At 44.7% G+C, this 22,567-nt stretch overlaps 1 protein-coding gene across 3 annotated transcripts in view; it reads left to right on the forward strand.

Moving 5' to 3' along the window:
• ZBTB20 (zinc finger and BTB domain containing 20) overlaps positions 1-22,567 on the forward strand; it is a 1,375,461-nt gene that overhangs the window by 661,096 nt on the left and 691,798 nt on the right. For all 3 annotated transcript variants that reach the window (XM_085621157.1, XM_085621156.1, XM_085621158.1), the window contains one exon: positions 5,795-5,884. The gene's annotated coding sequence lies outside the window, so the exon portion shown is untranslated. The remainder of the gene's footprint in view (positions 1-5,794; positions 5,885-22,567) is intronic.

Genomic DNA, 22,567 nt, shown 5'->3' on the forward strand with positions numbered 1-22,567 from the left:
AAATTCACTTAAAAAACCATAGGTTTTCCCCCGTTATAGTTAGTTCAGATAACTATAACTCGCGCGCCCGCAATCCACTGCTCATGACGTCACATATTACATCACTCATGACATGGTCAGTGGCATCACTCATGACATCACTGATGACATCATCCTTGTGATAGAGTGGCAGTCGCGCGAGTTATAGTTATCTGAACTAACTATAACGGGGGAATTTCATTGGTTTGTTACGAGTGAAATATCCACCTAACTATAACATGTGTGAAACCTATGGTTTTTTAAGTGAATTTGCAAGGTTTTTTAAATGCTAATTCCTAACTATAACGTGTGTGAAACCTATGGTTTTTTCAGTGAATTTGTACGTTTTTTTAAATGCTAATTTATGTATGTATTATTTTTTTTTATATATTTATTTTACAATAAACTACGTATTTTTTTCGCACCCCCTCGATTTAAAAAAAAAAAAAAATTTTAAAAAAAATTCTGCCTTCGGGGTCCTTCAGGGACCCCCTGACAAAGGCTAGGGGGTCAGGAACTCTCTACCCTGTCCCCTTTTCACGTTCGCCACCTTCCTTTTTCACTCTCGCACTGAAAACAAACAAAATGGCGGCCGACACTTCCTGATTTCGACCGATTCGAACGTTGACTAACATGTAACCACCAATCAGAATTACGCTCGGGCACGTTAGGGTGCTCGCACGGTGCGCGCACGGTGCGCGCTTATAGATATTTATATGCTTTTAAATGCTATTTTCTCAGGAACTACTGAACAGATTGACACCAGACCTGCAAAAGGCACTTCCCTGACCTGAGGACTACCTCTCTGCCAAATTTCAAGTAATTCTGTTCAGCCGTTCGGTCTGTACCTTCGACTAAAGGTCCTATGGAAAAATGCATGGGGAAAACGCGTTTTGGGACCCCCCTTTTTTCTCGGCCGCCGCTTGACGAATCACCCCGAGACTTTATGGGTAGGAGCTGAACGGAGCGCCCCATTAGTTTTGAAAATTTTGCGAGGATTCGTCAACCGGCGCCAAAGTTATTCAAAATAGAATTTTCAGATTTCCTATGGAAACTCGGTCCTAATTGTAACTATCTACTGGCGACCGCCAGTAGATAATATATATATATATATATATATATATATATATATATATATATATATATATATATATATATATCCACTCCTCCTTTCGCAACACCAGCCGGTGTTGCTGCAAGACACGGACACAAATGCGCTGGTACAGGTATTTTCGCTTAGTTTATTTCCATACAAACAACGGTTCTGACGCGTTTCGACCGGCACAGCGGTCTTGATCACATGGTTTACACGAACAAAACGTAGTGCTTTTAAATCAAGTCCGAGCCACCTTACTGATGGACATAAACAACATACTTGGAGTATAGGCATAGAAAAAATACTGTCGTTATTTTTAAAATGTTGTTCCACATATGAATGAAAACAGACAAACTCAAATTGTTGCTCAAATGCGCAAAATTAATTGGTACAATAAGGTACATGGGGGAAATCGACATATAAAAAACTACGCTTGCCAATGTTGTGCAAAGTAAGCAATATACGTGCAAAATACGCTAAATAGAAGTATATGTGCAAATACAGCAACAATGTGCAAATCCGCAATAAAGAATGTGCAAATCTGGCAAAATGCATGTAAATGTGCAAATACAGCTCGATATATACAACCCCCATCTCGTGTGGAAAATATGCAAAGCATACACTGTAGATCAACCTATTGTCCTAAACGCTATGTACATGGCATAATTTAAAACTAAATCTGAAATGTATCAAAAGCCTTATACTCCTATATATGAGGCCTACTAGAATCACAAAAAAGGTGGCACAATGACAAAGTGAATAAAGCACGACTAAAAACACATAATGTGTACCTATATCGGGGCCACGAGGAAACTGATAGGAAAAAAATACCCAAATAATAAACTCATGAAACTAAATTCAAATGGCCGGGAAGGAGATGAAATGTCAAAGTGGCTATTCCCTCATGTCCATGACTGTAGAAAATTCATAATGATGTAACTATGTACACACATATGTGGGCAAATCAGACGTAAACAGAAAGAGGACCCTTGTGTAACATATGTATTGACGAACCCATTACTGTGTAGAACTAAGGAACTCTCATAAAAAATGGTGCAGATCTTCCCCAATATTGAGACCTCCTGGTGTGCGGGTATCCAACTCCAGTATATATTTGCATTCCAATTGTCTAAGGATTTTTTCACGGTTACCCCCTCTCTTTTGCTTAGGTACCGAATCTATGACAAAGTAGTTCAGACAGCTCAGATTGTTGTTATGACAGGCTTTAAAGTGTCGGGCTACCGGGTAAGCAGGATCGGAGTTTACTATAGCCCGTAAGTGCTGCAGGATTCTAATATGTGCTTGCAGCTTGGTACTGCCGACATATTGAAGTTTGCATGTACACTGCAGTATATAAACCACATGGTCAGTTCGACAGGTATAATGACCCTTCAAATGTTTGGGCTTGTCGCTGAAAGGTGTCACATAGTGGTAGGTGTTGGTTCCAAACTTACATATATATATATATTCTTTAAAGATATCAAGACGATTTTAAGACCAATCCATTGCATGCAGTTAATATATATTTCTTTTATTGAACGGATTCCAACCAAGTAGATAAGAAGAGCATTACGAGATCTTGGCAAGACTGAGGAGGCTGTGCCACATTCTTCAAACTGTTAATCTAAACAAATTGGAGAAAAGGATTGTCAAGCATATATAATCTTTCTGTCATGCTTGGTTAAACCATACCATTAACTCATTTCCTTACCACATCTGCTGCTTAATTATGGTCAGCCAGACTGTTTCTTTTTGGCATCACCCTAGCCTACAGAAACATCTTACTTTTATTGTCTTCATTTTTTAAACATCCTGATTACCACCGACTCACATGCTTATGCGACATCCTGCTACAGAGAATGTTGAATGTGGTTGATGAACGTGTTTGGAGCTGAAAGTAGCAAGTTTAGTATTATCTCAGGTCGAGATAGTTTGGTGGTGTCCAGTGAAGAATTCTACCTTTCAGAATTTACCTTCTTTGACACTTTAGGTTCTCTTGTCCTGCTTATGCTTGAGTCCTCTTATTCAGACCAAACGGGTGCCAAATCCTCACCTGCCTTTCAGTGGGCAGTGGTAGAATATAAATTTAAAGTGGTGCTTTGTTAGTGAGAATCTATTATGGCGTTTGAGCAGAGAAGCAATCTTGGTGATCATATTGCCAAATTCATGGTATCTCCAGGCTTAGTACATACTTTGTTGCACATTTGAATTGCCTGCAGCCGCCTCTGTTCTTTCGCTCAAATTTGGTCCTGTCTGAGGCATTTGCCTTTTTTATTCCACCTAGTTTGCTTAACTTACATAAGTTCTTAGCATGCTGTGTTGGGACCCTCTGTAACTGACTTGTGTCCAGGTCCACATACATTCTTAATATATTTAAATGACCAATGAAATATTGTAGGTTAGTATTTGAAGGCCTGTTGTTTGGTAGATCAAAACAAGCTAGAGTGTAATGCATTACTAATAGTAGTTGCCTCGTGCTCCATAGAAACTTCAAGTATGACACAATCAAAAGGTAGGGTGGTAAAATATAATTTTTCATAGGTTACAAGAAATGCCTGCACCAGTTCTGACCAGACATTACTTGGAATCACTATCAACATGCCCGCTTCAGTACAGGTTGTGCTATAGTGATGGTCCAATGAAAGTTCATTGCTCCATTTACCAACCTCATGGTTAAGGTTAAAAACTATGGGGCATATTTACAAGCTGGCGATAAAACATTATCGTCGGTTTTACGTCCATTTTCGGACGAAAAGCGGCGATAATTTTATCGCCTAATTAGCAAGGCCACGCTAACGAGTGAAACCTTGCTTTAGCGTCGGGATTCCTAACGCCCAGCTTTGCATCTCTAATGAGATGCAAAGTGGGCGTTTCTGACCTAAGCGACATTTCTCCTATCATCAAGCCCCACACTCTGAAGCATAGCGGCAGGAAAAGTAGCGATAACCCCTGTTATCGCTACTTTCCTTATGCCTGCTTCAGGACTGACTTAGCCATGATATCCTATGGAAGGTGGATATCATGGCTAAGTTTGTGGGGCCCTATCAGCAAGCTAACGCCACACTACGTGAGATTATCGCTGGGTTTCCAGCGATAATCTCACGTTAGGCAGTTAGCGCTAGGATTTTTATCGCTGAGGAGATAAGCGTTGCTAATAGCACGCTATCGCAACGATAAAAATCCACGTTCCCCGGCGGTAATTATCCTCACGCTAAGAGCGCTGAGCGATAATTATTGCCGGTTGTTGCTGATATGCCCCTATGAATGTAGGCATTTAAAGCCTATCTCTTAATAGCAAAACAGTGATGTTCTGCTTGACTTTGGTAGAATCCCTGCTTTTTTATTTGTCTTCTTAGCGCTTTGGTTCAGTGAAACTTTTAAATCGCTCCTTTGCACCCTTTACATTTTTCTGCCTTATCATGCGTGCCTTAGTCACAGTGCTAGGTTGTTAAATTAAAAGAACGAAAAGCCCTCACCCAGTTGATGATATGATTTATCACAGGAACCCTCTTTGCCAATGTGGAAGTGTTCCAACATCAATCTATTGACTTCATAGTTATTGGCGGACAGTGGAGGTTTCTTATTAGTTTCATCGGTAAATGCACTTCCTCTAGACACTGCATCTTGACAGGACGTTTTTCAATAGCAATTTTACATTGCATGAGGTCATCCAACAAGTTTTTCGCATGCAAACCATTCTTTATGTGGGTACTGGCACCAGTAAGAAAACCCCTTTGCATCCAGAGCAGCCCACAATCGCGGGCAACACCAAATACATACCTGGAATCCAGAACTATAGTTACAAATTTTTGAGAAACCAGAATACAAGCTGGTGTAAGAGCAACAGGCTCATCTACTTACAGCAGACTTTAGACGAATGATAGTTTGCTGTCACTTTATACAATACAATGTATATACATTTACAGCAACATGGTTTCCAACGTTATTTCTGAGACAGTATCTATCCACATAATAGGCTATTTCACAGCTGGGTACAGTAGCATTAAACAAATAAATTCTAGGTTTTGTTCGGTAATACGGAAGCAGCCATGAGGCCTTCCCTCTTACACAGCGGAGAGAAGGAATAGAGAGGGAAGGAGTGGGGTTCAACTTTTGAGAGCATAACAAAATCTTTGAGAGCATAACAGGGATAAAGCGACACACTCGAGGAACAGTAATCCATAAACCTATAGTCATGTCTCCTTAACTCATCCTGTTATGAATAATGGATGGCCTGGGTAGCTTTGGATACATAAGGGGTGATAAAGCTGGAATTTGTAGTAGCAAAAGAACATTGGCAAATACTGGGGTTCTAGACAAATCGCTCCAGTATTAGAATGGATGAGGGGCATGAACTAAAGTGCATGCATCAAGAATGCAGCATACCGAGCACGACGATGCCCTAACAAACACAAGGCGATTTGGGACCCCTGGGTGGATTACTTTCATACCTGTTCCCCCGTAAGTAACATCCACATAATCCGTAATATTACACTTACATTACGTAATCGCTACGATCGGAATGCACAATAATGTTATTATTAATTCAATAAGATACTTCTCTGTCCTCTTAAGACGTGTATTTACTGTTGAATTGTCATGATTACTTGTCAAGTAAATTTCTGAAAAAACTATTAAAATGCATTCTAAAAATACACCCGTCGTTCTCTGTGATTTTAGGCCCTGTTTCCATATTTTATTGGTTTCCTGTCCTAATGTGTACCTGACACTCTGATTACCACAAGGCTGCTTCAAGGATTTTTGGTGCAGGTATGTTGACTATACCAACTTCACAAAGGCTGTAAAAATATGTTTTATTTTGGCGGTTTCTTTTTTTATATGCTGCTCATAACACTAATACCTATATTTTCAGTGAGGTTGCATGATCTATTTCCTGATTTTAGTAATTTTTATACAACTGTAAATAACACCGTCATTTCCCCAAAGCTCAAAGAATTATATCTGATATAGACTTCTAGCTTCAGATTCTTTACTTAAGAATTATCCCCACGCGTCAGACTGGATCCAGATGTTTTTCTGAGCTGTCACCTTGTGCACCATTAGGTAGCGTTGTTTGTCTTTGCAAGGCACTGTGGCGTCATCTGCGCAGGAAATGATGAGCGTGGTGCCTATATATAGGCACCGCCCCAGCACGCTGACCCCAGTTCATCTTTTCCACACAATCAGCGTGTAAGCACTGTAAGCACTTTTTGACTGACTTTTTTCAACATTATAACTTTACATCAGTGTGCCTTTTTCAACCCTTTTATTGGACTATGTCCCCTAAAAAAAACACTAGTTTTAAACATTGTGGTGCCTATCACAGGCAGATGTCCCACTTGGTGTGCCTTTGATGCCTGGAGCTGGACCACGACTCCAAGTCCTTGCGAATGGCCTGCCTGCGGAAGGTCCTCCGCAAGAAAGCCATGAAGCTCATGGCCTTTCGACACGCAACCCTGCACCGCGGATGTATGACGTTACAACGCACACTTTTACAACGCATGCACTTACAACGCATTTTTTACAACGCAAAATCCATTACAACGCACTACACTTACAACGCATGACACTACAACACATTTTTAAAAACTACCTTTACAACGCATACCATTACAACGCATAATATTAAATTACATTTAAGGTAAGTATTAGATAGTATAGGGGTAAAAATTACTTTTCTAACTCCAGGGGGTGCAACAGTAGGGTAAGTGTTGGATAGTATAGGGGTAAAAATTACTATTCTAACTCCAGGGGGTGCAACAGTAGGGTAAGTGTTGGATAGTATAGGGGTAAAAATTGCTATTCTAACTCCAGGGGGTGCAACAGTAGGGTAAGTGTTGGATAGTATAGGGGTAAAAATTGCTATTCTAACTCCAGGGGGTGCAACAGTAGGGTAAGTGTTGGATAGTATAGGGGTAAAAATTACTATTCTAACTCCAGGGGGTGCAACAGTAGGGTAAGTGTTGGATAGTATAGGGGTAAAAATTACTATTCTAACTCCAGGGGGTGCAACAGTAGGGTAAGTGTTGGATAGTATAGGGGTAAAAATTACTATTCTAACTCCAGGGGGTGCAACAGTAGGGTAAGTGTTGGATAGTATAGGGGTAAAAATTACTATTCTAACTCCAGGGGGTGCAACAGTAGGGTAAGTGTTGGATAGTATAGGGGTAAAAATTACTATTCTAACTCCAGGGGGTGCAACAGTAGGGTAAGTGTTGGATAGTATAGGGGTAAAAATTACTATTCTAACTCCAGGGGGTGCAACAGTAGGGTAAGTGTTGGATAGTATAGGGGTAAATATTACTATTCTATCTCCAGGGGGTGCAACAGTAGGGTAAGTGTTGGATAGTGTAGTGTAATATTATGCGTTGTAATGGTAGGCGTTGTAATGGAATGTGTTGTAAAGGTAGTTTTTAAAAATGCGTTGTAGTGTCATGCGTTGTGATGGATTTTGCGTTGTAAAAAATGCGTTGTAAGTGTAGTGTGTTGTAAAAGTTGCGTTGTAAAGGTTGTTCCCCCTGCACCGCTCCAGTACCTGGTCGCGAGGCAGGTCTCGTGACGGCTCTCGGAGTCACTCGCACCCTTGATTGGCACGATCCAGGACTTCTTCAGGTAAGTCTCACAAGAAGAAGTCAAAACACTCTTCGACTTTTCCCGGCCGGTCCAAGTCATTGACTAAGGCACAGGAACGATGTCATAACTCTAGGCCCCACTCCCATGTCGTCTCTGTGGAGCTTTAGCCTGGGTCTTCTCTATGCTTCCCCGGGTTTTCTATAGCCAGAGCGACCCCCACCCACCTCCGGGAGTTGTATGAGGGCATGCACCTCATTTTGGTATGGTCAGACGTCTCTGGAGTGCCTTCAGGCCCCATGAGTCCAGGAGGGACATTGACTGGATTATCTTCAGTGGGTTCGGACTTGGTGCAACTCAGGCCTCAGGATCCAGTGGTGAATCTGGATCAGCCTCTGTCGTCACTTTATGACCCTTTTTGGGGTCTGTACCACTGGCACAGGTTAATTTATAGTGTGATTCTGACTTACCCAGACTACGATTGTGGTTCCTGCTTGGACAGGGTGCATACCTCTCCCAACCAGATTCCTAATTTTTAACACCCAGGCATCCCTTACCAACATGCCATTTGAGATACTTGCCTCTTGGCATAAAGGTGGATTAAGTGCTTGAGAATTGCAAAGATAACAGGACCACCGCTAGTTCATTGTGCTCACCATCGCCCCACGTCAGCTGCAATCCACCTTCCACTCCTTGTGTGGCTACCGAAGGTGCTGTCAGCCAGGTCCTTTCACTCCAAGCTACCACGGCCAACAGGCACCCCAGTCCTCCTTTCGTGGCTGTGGACTCCGTTCCTACAAACCTTGTGGGTGCATCAGATCATTCAGCGGGGTTAGGTCCGTCCCTTCCCTTCCAACAGTCTCACTACCTATGCCACTGTCCCCCGATCGGCTGTTGGTGGACCATCTTTCGCTTTTGCAAAACGAAGTACAGGCTCTTCTGGCCAAAAGAGCTATCAAGAGGATGCCAGCCATCAAAAGTAGGTTCGGGTTGCTGTTCCCTCTACTTTTGGTGCTGAAAAAGAATGGAGGACTCCATCCTATTCTAGACCTACACCCTCTCAACTACTTCCTGAAAAAGGAAAAGTTCAAAATGCTCACTCTGGTTGAGGTCCTGTCAGCTCTGAACTCTTGAGACTGCATGGTAGAGCTGGGCTTGCAGGATGTGTACTTCCATATTCCCGTTCTGCCGGCCCACACATGTTACCTGCAGTTCATGGTAGGTCGGGAAATTTGAATTTGCTGTGTTCCCTTTTGGCCTTACCAGCACCCCTCGAGTGTTCACAAAGGTGATGGCAATGGTTGTAGCCCATCTGTGTAGGCTGGGAATTCCACCTCAACGACTGGCTGTTGAAGGTGGGCTCGGCCCAGAGAATGGTCTCCCTCATCCAGACTACAGTGGACCTCCTGCATTCCCCGGGGTTCTCCATCAACTAACCAAAGTCACACCTGACTCAGATGCTCGCTTTCATCTGAGCTAATCTGGACACAGTACAATTTTGCACTTATCCTTCAGAGCAGCAAGTCCAGGGTATTCAGGTTATGATACCAATGTTTCAGCCTCTATCCTGGATTTCAATGACACTGGTTCTGAGGCTGCTTGGCCTCATCACCTACTGCAGGTAAAACATGACCGCTGGCACACGCGGGCTCTGCAGTGGGACCTGAAGTTCCAGTAGACCCAGCATCAGGAAAATCATTCTAATCTGGTCCAGATATCAGAGGGAACTACAAAAGACCTGCAGTGGTGGCTGATGAACTGCTATTGGGTCAGCAGCAGACCCCTCTCCCCTCCTCACCTAGAACTCGCAGTGATCACAGATGCGTCACCCCTGGGTTGGGCGGCCATCTGGGAGAGGTGGAGATCAGAGGACTCTGGTCTCTGGCAGAGCCTCAACTCTACCTCAACCTGCTGGAGTTCAGAGCGACACACTTGGCATTGAAAGCTTCCCATCCATCTAACAAGGGGAGGCTGGTTCAAGTTTTCATAGACATCACCACCACCATGTGGTACCTCAACAAACTGTGTGGTGTGAGGTCCTGGACCCTGCGCTGGGAGGCTCTGTGCCTCTGGAAATGGCTAGAACGTCAGGACATCTTCATGGTCGTGCAGCACCTGGCTGGCTCATTAAAAGCCAGGGCAGACTAACTCAGCCATTGATGACTTGTGGATCACAAATGGTGTCTCCCTCTGGAAGTTGAACAAGGTCTCTTTCGGGACGGTGGAGAACCTTGGTTAGATCTATTTGCCACCGCCGAAAACACGCAGTGTCAGCACTTCTGCGTGCTGGAGTCTGGAAGGTGATTCTTGGTCTGAGACACATTTTGTCTCGCCTGGAGCTCATACCTCCTGTATGTCTTTCCACCAATACCACTCCTGTCCAGAGTTCCCAAGAAGATCAGGAAAAAACTGGCCCAAATTATTCTTGTGGCTTCAGATTGGTCACAAAGAATATGGTATCCCGAAGTCCTGAGGATGAGCATCAGTTCTCTGATCAGGCTGCCTCTTCAAGCAGTAGGGCAGGGTACTGCACCCGAACCAGCACACTCTTCAACTCCATGCATGGAGGTTGAGCAGCAACAGCTGAGAATTTCGACCTCCCTCCCAATGTGTGCAATATCATCTTAACAGCCAGGCGTCTGTCCACTAAAACTGTATTTGGCTGCTGATGGGACAAATTAGTGGCGTTGTATGCTGGCATATCCATTGATCCTCTGTCTGCAAACTTATCTGATGTTCTACTGTTTGCTTCACCCTCGCCCAACAGGGCATCGCCTTCGCCCGACAGGGCTTTGCCTTAGGCACAGTTAGAGGATACCTTTCAGCCATCTAGGCATTCTTGCGACAGCCAGATCAACCCTTCCTGTTCAAGCCCCCTCTTGTGACACAATTCCTGAAAGGTTTATAATACAGGTTTCCTCCTGTTGCAGGGATTCTGCTCATGCACAGAACTATGCACAGGAAACCAGTTCCTCAGTGAATTGTGGTGTACCAAAAAACTCACCTCAGTACCCAGAACCCCTATCCGACTAGCATCAGTGTCTTATTCGTTCTCCATATCATCTCACAGCTACCAATGATTAGACAACCCAGAACAAGCGACTTAGAGTACTCTCAGGAATGGTGGGAATCAGAAACACCTTTTCGTTATTATTCTCATATCAGTCCACAACAAGAGTAATCAGAGACACAGAAAAGTTTAAAATGTTTATTTTTAACTACGTGCTCTAAGGTGCAGTACTTTGGCTAATATAAGCAGACAAATGATTAAAAACAAAACCATCAGCATTGTTACAATACCATAGAAAATGAAGGGAGAAATCCTATTACAAATGATAGCGGAAAACAAGTCCTATAATACTTTGTGAACCACCCTCCCTTCGCTAGTAAACTAGTTCTATAAACTAATAGAAGGTCTATAGGTTTGAATGGGGAGCCCCATACCTCAAAGATCAGCTTATGTGAATCACATCACAGGATCAGCTCTGCTCTCTGTGTCTGGAAAGGTTTTATGAAAGTGTCTGAATTATGCATGCAAATGCAATATTAAAGGCACCCGAGTTTCAGATATTTGCAGCTGTGTGTGTGTTGTGTCTAGAGCGTGGGCCGAGCAACCTGAATTCAACAGCACACATTGTTATTTGACCTTGACGGCTTCTGGACACAGTGTTCAGACTAAGGTCGCGGAGCACGTCTAGGGATGTGAACAACAGACCATTCTCATGTGAAGAAAAAGCAAGCAAGCAGTTTTACTTCTAATAACAGCCACCTGTAGTGTCGTGTGCAAAAAGCAGCAAAGTGGCAAGATGGTGTTTTACTTCTAAAGCGCTTATGCTAACATAGCAATGTGTGCACATAAAACCCCGTCTCCACTACACCCTCCCTTGATCGGACCACGAACAAAATAGGGAAGGAATGAAGGAACGCAGAGTTCAAGTTTGAGGGAAACAGAACCAAGTTCATGTATTGCCAAGCCATATAATTGGTAGCGAAAGTTCGAAAAATTTGTTGGGAAAAGAAAAAAATTAAAACCTCTCTCAGGGGCGGTATACAGCCCAATGCGGAGTAAAAAAAGAAAAAGTTAAAAGATATCCGGATTAGCACGAACGGAAGATGGACAACTGACAATTTAATCAATCAACGTTTAGGTACAATATGTTGCAACTGCTTCCAAGAGGTAGTCATTGTAATGGTCAGTAAATGAGTCTGCCATCCAGTCAAGTAAAGTAAATGAGCATACATGTTCTTCGATAACTGGAGCCTTTAGCACAATCAGAGGACAACTTGCGTGTTCTTCAAGATAACTTCTCGCCAAGAAGTCATATGCTGCCGCGTATATATCCCAATTCCCTAGGACTACATGTGCCGCTCCACAGGTCATAATCCCAGACCAGTCCAACTCATGAACCACTAAGGGACTCATTTGTCGATCACAATCCGGGGCAGGAGACGCCGTGTTCGACAGGCACAAATCCAGATCCCATTCGAATGGACAATCTAGGCAATTGAAAATAGGTTGCACGCAAGTAAAGTAAGAGAACCGGAACGATAATCCATAGGCTACGCTTAAATTGGCCAGTGGTAATGTTCCATAGTAATCAAGCAACCGGTTGCGCAGTTGAAGCAGCCGGGGCGGGTTGTCGTGTGATAAAGATTGTGCAGTCATTGCGGAGCAAGCAAACCAACAGGAGCGCACCAGCAGTCAGGGCGAGAATCAACGGTAGCCCCCGAAGACGCTGGAAAAAATAGAATGAAAAAATGCCGGTATCACACCAAATATTGTTTGGAAGGAGGTCACGAGACCGGAGCCCACAACTTTGAAAAAATTCACCAAGCCAGTTGTTGATGAGGCATTAAATATAGTATGAATCAGAGCACCGAAATGAATGGGGAGATCAGTATTTAAAAGCGCATTACCCTGGTGCAGGTGTTTGCTACGTGAAGGACAAAAGTTTCACGGGAGGAAGTCAGAGCGACTTCTTTTTGAGACAATAGAGCCCTTATTCTGCTCATCTTGTTGAACTCTGCTTTCAAGGTTGGTATGGAAGGCCAGGTGGATACATCTAGTCTCCCATGCGGGGGTGGGAAGAGGACATTTTTACAGCAGACTACGCATTGTGAGACAGTTACAATGTACGGAATCCCCACTAGCATCCCGCAGCATGCCTCATTATTTAAAAGCAAATAACTACCGTTAGCCAATAACGTAAATGTAGGTGTAATTGCTGGCACAGGATTTCCCTTCAGAATGCAAGCTAAATTCGGCACTTGAACGTTGCATGCGCCATCCAATTGGATGTTCCTACCGACTACTGAGTGATCAGGTGTGGAAGTGCATTCCTCTCCTTTCAAATAAACTTCTTTACCCTCTCTCAGGCTTCTGTATGTAAATGGGAGTGACCAAACTTCATGCAGGAAAGCAGTACCCAATGGTTCGTATCTGCCTAGGGCATAATGTTTCATACATGAACTGAACTTAAACAATGGAAATGGTAAGGTGATTAAACAATGGATAAGCCACACAGCTGAGTTCGATTCGGCCACAGAGAATGGTAAAGGTTCCAACTTTTCAATATGCAATATTGAGTATGTTGCATCCTTCATGGACATGAACTGTTGTTTATCAGTCAGGTTAAACAGCAGGTATAATGATGAGGTGTTCATGTAGTCCCAAGGAACTTTCCCAGCCTTCAATGTTTGTAAAGTCCATGCAAACTGCATTACAGAATGCAGTTGATTTTGACCATGGTATAAAACAGACATATCATCCTGAACAATATCCACAACAGATGAAACAATATTATCTAACGTGTAAATTCTGGAAGAAAGGGTGTTAATGCTATCATCAATGACAGCTAGCACATTTTCTAAATTGGCTTGATCAATAGCCCGTAATCTAGAAGCAGCTTCAATTTGAGATAATTTCCAAACTTCGTTGTAAACAGCATTCACCCATCTTTTGGACCTGCCACCCACAGGGCCTTTAACAAAATCATTCAAATCTACCTTGTCATTCAATTTTGATAAATGAAGTTTAACAGATGCCAAGGTGGAATGTTGCAGCCAGGTTTGACATAACTTTCCTACAGAATATGTAGTAACAGAATGGGAAGATTCAAACCGGGGGTCCACCCTAACCTGTGTATAGCTGGGGTACAGACCCAGAAAGCGATGTTGACAGGAATCTGAGTTTTTCTGCCATATTAACCACCCTTCAGGGTCTAGGTTGGAAATGTTGAAGGATGTATTAGTAATAAATGACTGCAATGCATCAAGTGACAGATCTGTGTGATTATCCCATGTTGGATAAGCGCCCAGATCAGGAATAGTAGGTGAATTCATTTTTTTAGAAGTAGCCAATCCAAAGCAGGTGGTTTGAAAATTCAAAAACAACATGTGGTTTGGCATAAGGCAAGCACGATGCAGAGCTTCCGTACCTTGTACCTGCCACGCTTTAGAACCCCAAACTGATTTAAGATCAATGGTATATTTCCACAGCTCATAGCCCCCTATAGCTAATTCATCCATAAAGGACTTGGAATACAATAATTTAGTGTGGGTCAGTCTAACTTTGGAAGCTGACTCTGCAGCCAATTTAAATAAAAGGCTTCAGGTTTAGATACGCTAAAGTCAGTAAAATATGTAAATTTGTTCACTAGAGTTTTGGAGCTGCCTTCAATGGGCGCTGGACAATGTTCCCATTGTGTAAAATTGATGATATTTCTAAGTGTATTTGCTTTATGCAGAAAATGATTTCCATAGTGTTGGTAGCAAAACAACTCTCCATAATTCGCTGTGTCTAAATATAAATCTTCAGCATCAAAAGCAGCGTAATATTTCAAATCAGAAAAAAGAGCCTCTACAGCTTGGACATCCCAATCATCAGAGCGTATATTTTGTTGTACAACATCCCCCATAGAAACACGAAGTACATTGGGGACATTAATCACCTCTGTTGGACCATGAATTTGAAATTTAACAGCATCCCATACAATCCCATCCAACACAGGCCAGGCAGTAATATTCACAAAAGTCAGGTCCCTTTTCATGATGTGTGATGAGGAGTGGGGTGCCAAAGTTCCATCAATGAATCTAATTGTAGATCTTTCGGTGAGATAGTGTTCATTTACTAGACAAAAAAATACAACCACAAATCCAATGGACATAAACAAAAAAATAGTTCTGAGCACCAGCCAAATGTAGGTCCAAGGGGGAATTAAAAAATGTCTTTTAAACCAAGCAGCAAAAATAGAAATTTTAGATGGGGCATTGGAAGTCATAGAGTTAGTGTCAAATGAAAAACGTGACTGGTCAACTGCACTTGAATGTAAACCAGGCAACGACACATCTGTGGGATAAGTATACTCAGTATCTTCAACTGGACTACCAGCCAGTGGAGGCAATAAAGGATTAGTAACTGTATGCATCTCGATGGCAATGTCAGGCCTGTTGGTAGTCGCCGGAGCCAAAACAGAATTTCTCAGCATTGCTGGACAAGAGACCGCTGGAGTCATACTAAGAAGAATCGGCCACTCGTTGTAATTTGACATTGTCAATGGAGATGTACCTGTTATCCTTGCGACCAGGAAGTGGAGGTAAAATGACTGTTCTTGTACCCTGCACGCCAAGCACTGGTACTGGAGCACGAAAAGAGGGGCCAAACTCCTTCTTGTTCTCCACCTTCTCACGGACCAGGTCACCAACTCGAGGTAGCCAGCCAACCACCGGAATCTGAAGTGCAGCATCAGTTGTGGAGGGCAAGTATTCCTTTGCAAGACTGTCTCTGGTCTCCTGTAGATTCTGGTTTACAGCAGAGTGATCATCTACGTCAAAGGGTGCGGCCGACACCGCCATGTCTAGACCATCGGTGGGTGGTAGCTCCATCATGGCAAGTCCGGACCCAGTTCTGGGCCCGGGTACTTGCGAGAAAGTCCCTCTTAAGTTCCTTCTCCTGAATACACGCTCTATTAAAAAACATGAAGCCCAATTATATGATTTACTAGTGGAGTTTAGCCCGGATGTCATGTTCGTAACCGAGACATGGTTGAATGATGGATCCAATCCAACAATAGCAGGGGCTATTCCATTAGGCTATCAGTTTTTGAGGAAGGACCGTCCTGTAGGAAAAGGGGGCGGTGTGGGTATCATTTTTAGAGCATCTCTGTCTTGCGCCACCCCCCTGGTCCAGGATATCGCCGAAGCGGAAAGCCTCAGTTTTGTGCTAACTATATCGGAGCACCAATCCATTGCGGGCATCCTAGTGTATAGGCCACCGGGTCCGGTGGGTGCGTTCACTGAGTCGCTCACCAATGTCACATCCCTAATCTCAATGAAATATAAGCATTGTCTCCTATTAGGAGACTTTAATGTCCATATGGATGTGCCATCCGACCCTGATGCCAGCCGGCTGCTGGAATCTCTAGCGATCCTAGGCCTGTCCCCATATAACCACCATCCTACCCATGTAAAGGGTCATATATTAGACCAAGTATTCTCCAATGTGAGGATGGAAATAGAGGCCCCCCGATCATTGATATGGTCGGATCACTTCCTCCTGAGCTTCAAAATTTCGAAGTTGGCAGTGCAAGCCCAACACAGGGAGATGCTCTACCCTGTGACTTTTAGACCTTTTAATAAGGTCACATGTGACAGCATAGAGAATGCCCTTGGGAAGCACCCGTTTACAGTGAGCGGAGATCCAGAAATCGATGCACCTGGTCTGGAGCAATGGTTGGAGGATCAGGTGAGGGCATTGGCTTCCCATAAAATGCGGAATGGCACAAGTAATCGGGCCTCTGCACCATGGTTCGCAACGACACTCAGGGAAAGTAGAAGTGCTTGTAAGCGCCTAGAAAGAGTCTGGCATACCAAGTATAATCACACGGACCGAGTGATTTATAAACTAGCGTTGAAAGCCTACTATAACAATGTCCGGGTGGAAAAGAAAAAGATTTTTACATTAAAAATAAAAGGGGCGGAGAATAAAAGTAAAGAAATTTTCAAAATTGTTACTTTACTCCCACCCTTAGTTGGGTCCATCAGATGGCATGTTTTTCCATGACAAGATCCATCTGATCCAACACTCTTTTGCCCCAACGGGCTCTTTTGAAGTGGTTTCGCCGCACGGTGTCCGGCCACTGAGGCTTTGCGGTACACTTTCCCTTTTCCCGCCCATCTCCCTAGAAAAATCCCTCGACATTATGTCCTCTCTGAAGACGGGCTCTCCGTCCGACCCCTGCCCAGCTAGGATTCTGAAGAAGCTGGCGGAACCCCTAAACACGGCAATTAATTAAATCCTTAACTCTTCACTTGGATGTGGAATAGTACCTAAATGCTGGAAGAGGGTCAAAATTATTCCGCTGCTGAAAAAGCCTTCAGCCGATCCGATGATTGCATCTAAGATCCACAAGACTATCAACGAGGGCAGAACTGTGGGTGCTTTGTACCGCGCAGGTCCGACAATGAGAGTTCAAATGCCGATAATCCAAAACTAGGTGGTACAACCCATCAGGTTTGGTTACAGTAAAAAGAGGATTATTCATTGGTGACACACATGTTTCAATTACACCTTGATATTCCAATTGTTCAAGGATGTCTGCGATGTGAGATCTAGCTTCGCGGCGCATGGGATATTGGGGTTGTGGCTTGGGCATAGACCCTAATGGAATCTCATGGCTTGGCGACAACTTGTCCCACCCAACCTGAGTACGGTACAACGCCGGAGCTAGTACCTGAGCCCACTCTTCTGCAAAGTTCTGCGCTTGCTCCTTTGGCACAGCTGCCAAAACGAAAGCTAGGGGGCAGTCTGCCTCTGCTAACAGAATGTCATATGTAGAGGTCAGATGTTCCCAAAAAATCTCTTTTATGGTACGTTGTATGTCTATATCACCTTCAATTAAAAGGACTATGTCATATAGTCTGTCAGGGGGAGCCACTCTAGTATCATCAGTTTCTACAGTAATGAATGTGTCAGTTGCTGTCGCCTTCAGATATGGGCGCAGAGCTTGCTGCACTATTGTAACCTCCGCTGCGCTGTCTAGCAGCGTTAGTGCCCATGTCAGGTTACGAAGCTGCGTTCTCACTATCTGTGGCGTACCTCGCTGTTAGTGCAGCAACTTTCTTCTTCTGAAATGGGGGTCGTTGTCGTGCAAATTCATCCTGCTTGCCTTTACCATCAGCCGGACGGAGCTGTTCACGTCCTTGGGCGGCACCCCGACCTTTGCCACGGTCTCCTCCACTGGACTGTGAGACCGATGTTTCCTGTAAAGAACGAGGAGAACGTTGTTCAGGAACCTGAAATCTATCAGGAGACCTAATTCTAGTGCGATCGCGCAAATCATATGTGCGTTCAGTAGTCGCTTGAACCGGTGCCGCGGGACGAGACCCCTGTGCGCGACTATGCGCTGCAATAGCGACTTCAGCCATAAGGACACAGAGAAGACAAACAATCTATATAAACAGTGGCACAAAAAGGATATAAGATAAAATTAAACCTTTGTAATTGTCAAGCTTGAGAGAACCTATATATTAACTATTTAGGTAGGTTTAAATTGTCACTCCCGTCAACCGGAAACAAGAGTGAGGGTATTGTGGACAAATATAAGCACTACTAAGGCGTCTCAATCATAAGACCAAAACGTTAGGTGCGCCATGTTGCGGGGATTCTGCTCATGCACAAGACTATGCGCAGGAAGCCAGGACCTCAGTGAATTGTGGTGTACCAAAAAACTCACCTCAGTACCCAGAACCCCTATCTAACTTGCGTGTTCTTCAAGATAACTTCTCACCAAGAAGTCATATGCTGCCGCATATATATCCCAATTCCCTAGGACTCCATGTGCCGCTCCACAGGTCATAATCCCAGACCAGTCCAACTCATGAACCACTAAGGGACTCATTTGTCGATCACAATCCGGGGCAGGAGACGCCGTGTTCGACAGGCACAAATCCAGAGCCCATTCGAATGGACAATCTAGGCAATTGAAAATAGGTTGCACGCAAGTAAAGTAAGAGAACCGGAACGATAATCCATAGGCTACGCTTAAATTGGCCAGTGGTAATGTTCCATAGTAATCAAGCATCCGGTTGCGCAGTTGAAGCAGCCGGGGCGGGTTGTCGTGTGATAAAGATTGTGCAGTCATTGCGGAGCAAGAAAACCAACAGGAGCGCACCAGCAGTCAGGGCGAGAATCAACGGTAGCCCCCGAAGACGCTGGAAAAAATAGAATGAAAAAATGCCGGTATCACACCAAATATTGTTTGGAAGGAGGTCACGAGACCGGAGCCCACAACTTTGAAAAAATTCACCAAGCCAGTTGTTGACGAGGCATTAAATATAGTATGAATCAGAGCACCGAAATGAATGGGGAGATCAGTATTTAAAAGCGCATTACCCTGGTGCAGGTGTTTGCTACGTGAAGGACAAAAGTTTCACGGGAGGAAGTCAGAGCGACTTCGTTTTGAGACAATAGAGCCCTTATTCTGCTCATCTTGTTGAACTCTGCTTTCAAAGTTGGTATGGAAGGCCAGGTGGATACATCTAGTCTCCCATGCGGGGGTGGGAAGAGGACATTTTTACAGCAGACTACGCATTGTGAGACAGTTACAATGTACGGAATCCCCACTAGCATCCCGCAGCATGCCTCATTATTTAAAAGCAAATAACTACCGTTAGCCAATAACGTAAATGTAGGTGTAATTGCTGGCACAGGATTTCCCTTCAGAATGCAAGCTAAATTCGGCACTTGAACGTTGCATGCGCCATGCAATTGGATGTTCCTACCGACTACTGAGTGATCAGGTGTGGAAGTGCATTCCTCTCCTTTCAAATAAACTTCTTTACCCTCTCTCAGGCTTCTGTATGTAAATGGGAGTGACCAAACTTCATGCAGGAAAGCAGTACCCAATGGTTCGTATCTGCCTAGGGCATAATGTTTCATACATGAACTGAACTTAAACAATGGAAATGGTAAGGTGATTAAACAATGGATAAGCCACACAGCTGAGTTCGATTCGGCCACAGAGAATGGTAAAGGTTCCAACTTTTCAATATGCAATAATGAGTATGTTGCATCCTTCATGGACATGAACTGTTGTTTATCAGTCAGGTTAAACAGCAGGTATAATGATGAGGTGTTCATGTAGTCCCAAGGAACTTTCCCAGCCTTCAATGTTTGTAAAGTCCATGCAAACTGCATTACAGAACGCAGTTGATTTTGACCATGGTATAAAACAGACATATCATCCTGAACAATATCCACAACAGATGAAACAATATTATCTAACGTGTAAATTCTGGAAGAAAGGGTGTTAATGCTAATATCAATGACAGCTAGCACTTTTTCTAAATTGGCTTGATCAATAGCCCGTAATCTAGAAGCAGCTTCAATTTGAGATAATTTCCAAACTTCGTTGTAAACTGCATACACCCATCTTTTGGACCTGCCACCCACAGGGCCTTTAACAAAATCATTCAAATCTACCTTGTCATTCAATTTTGATAAATGAAGTTTAACAGATGCCAAGGTGGAATGTTGCAGCCAGGTTTGACATAACTTTCCTACAGAATAGGTAGTAACAGAATGGGAAGATTCAAACCGGGGGTCCACCCTAACCTGTGTATAGTTGGGGTACAGACCCAGAAAACGATGTTGACAGGAATCTGAGTTTTTCTGCCATATTAACCACCCTTCAGGGTCTAGGTTGGAAATGTTGAAGGATGTATTAGTAATAAATGACTGCAATGCATCAAGGGACAGATCTGTGTGATTATCCCATGTTGGATAAGCGCCCAGATCAGGAATAGTAGGTGAATTAATTTTTTTAGAAGTAGCCAATCCAAAGCAGGTGGTTGGAAAAATGGTAGAATTCAAAAACAACATGTGGTTTGGCATAAGGCAAGCACGATGCAGAGCTTCCGTACCTTGTACCTGCCACGCTTTAGAACCCCAAACTGATTTAAGATCAATGGTATCTTTCCACAGCTCATAGCCCCCTATAGCTAATTCATCCATAAAGGACTTGGAATACAATAATTTAGTGTGGGTCAGTCTAACTTTGGAAGCTGACTCTGCAGCCAATTTAAAATAAAAGGCTTCAGGTTTAGATACGCTGAAGTCAGTAAAATATGTAAATTTGTTCACTAGAGTTTTGGACCTGCCTTCAATGGGCGCTGGACAATGTTCCCATTTTGTAAAATTGACGATATTTCTAAATGTATTTGCTTTATGCAGAAAATGATTTCCATAGTGTTAGTAGCAAAACAACTCTCCATAATTCGCTGTGTCTAAATATAAATCTTCAGGATCAAAAGCAGCATAATATTTCAAATCAGAAAAAGAGCCTCTGGGGGGCGCTAGAGGGCGCACAGCGGAATGGCTGCCTCCTGAGACAGCTCCGCCGGATGGGGGTGAAAAACGGCCTAAAGGATGGGATCCGGGCTCTGCCACCGCCCGGAATCGAGGCCTGAGTGACTGGAAGGCGGCGTCCACCCATGGCTGGTGCAAAAACTATTTTCCAGGCACTGCAGACCCGGAAATGCGGAGATAAGAGGCTCGCTACGAGAACAGCTAACGGCTGGCAAGATGGCGCCGCCCGGACGGACTGAGGAATGCTGAGGCGCCGGAACGATGAGATCGCAGATACGGGCTGTTTCTGCGGACTGAGGCTCCTGAAACGGCCGCTGCCCGTGTGCGCTGAGCTCGCGCTGGTGCTTTGGGGGCTATGTGGACATGTATGCCCCGAAGTGGAAGGAAGAGCGTGATGGCGGCTGCGGCCGGCTATGACGGCCGCGCTGAGTGAAGGTGCCCCGTGGTGGGGACGGTGCTGGCGCCCGGCTGTGATATCGATGAGGCCCTGACGACTACCCCATGCTGCCTATCGGACGACGATGGGGGTGAGTGATGCCCATGGAGTGTGTGTGTGCCTGCACCGGAGACCCTAGCTGCCTGACGTGAGGATGATGGACGGATGACGGACTGATGTGCCTGCGGGGAGACGGGGCTACTGCGTGAGCGCCATCGAGAGCGTGGGCCCTGAGTGTCGACGTTCCGCGGGACAGGACAGAGAATATCAGCCTGGTTCACGGCGCATTAACTGACGATCGCCTGCGGGTGCGCCTGCCTGAATGCTCCCCGCCTCCTACCCGAGAAACCGGGGAGGGCCGATGCTCGCGGGGAGTATGGACTTTGCTGACTAGTGGTGCGTCCTGGCGAATTGGCTCCACTAGGCGCCCGCTCAGCTGGAGAGGCGTTGTGTGCGGCTGCTGCGGCCCCTGTGGGGGTGATAGACTGGGGGCTCAGTGAAATACGGCGCGGAAAGCGCGATTGTCCGGGTCACTGTATGGAGGTTGGAGGCCTGTGAGCTGCCGGGCAGGGGTCAACTGCACTTGCGGACCTAGGATCGTGACGGCCCCGACTTGCACATTGGCGGATTGATTCTCCTGGTGTCTGTTTGGTGGAACACCGAGTTATGGGGAAGCCGGAAAAAACGCAATCTAAACTCACATTTGACTCGAAGCGCCAGACCAAGGGGGCGGCGGCGCCACCGGATACTGACCCCGGCGCTGGTGAGATGGCGCCCTCAGGTATGAAGGGAATGCTGAAGGCCATCCAGCAGAGCCTGCAAGATGTCCATGGCAAACTGGATGCCATCACTTTGCGAGTCGATGGTCTGGTGGCCAGGCTGGACGGGCACGATGAGAGACTGGTGGAGGCGGAGAATCGAATTGGAGCGGTGGAGGACGCCTCGCAGGCCACGGCCCAAAAGTGTGCTGACGCTGAGCGACTACTGGAGGTGTTAAAAAATAAGGCGGAAGATTTAGAGGCGCGGTCGCGGCGCAATAACGTAAGAATCACGGGGGTTCCGGAATCCACCAATGTGGGCC

This window comes from Triturus cristatus, chromosome 8 (genome assembly GCF_964204655.1).
Source record: "Triturus cristatus chromosome 8, aTriCri1.1, whole genome shotgun sequence".
Lineage (NCBI taxonomy): Eukaryota > Metazoa > Chordata > Amphibia > Caudata > Salamandridae > Triturus > Triturus cristatus.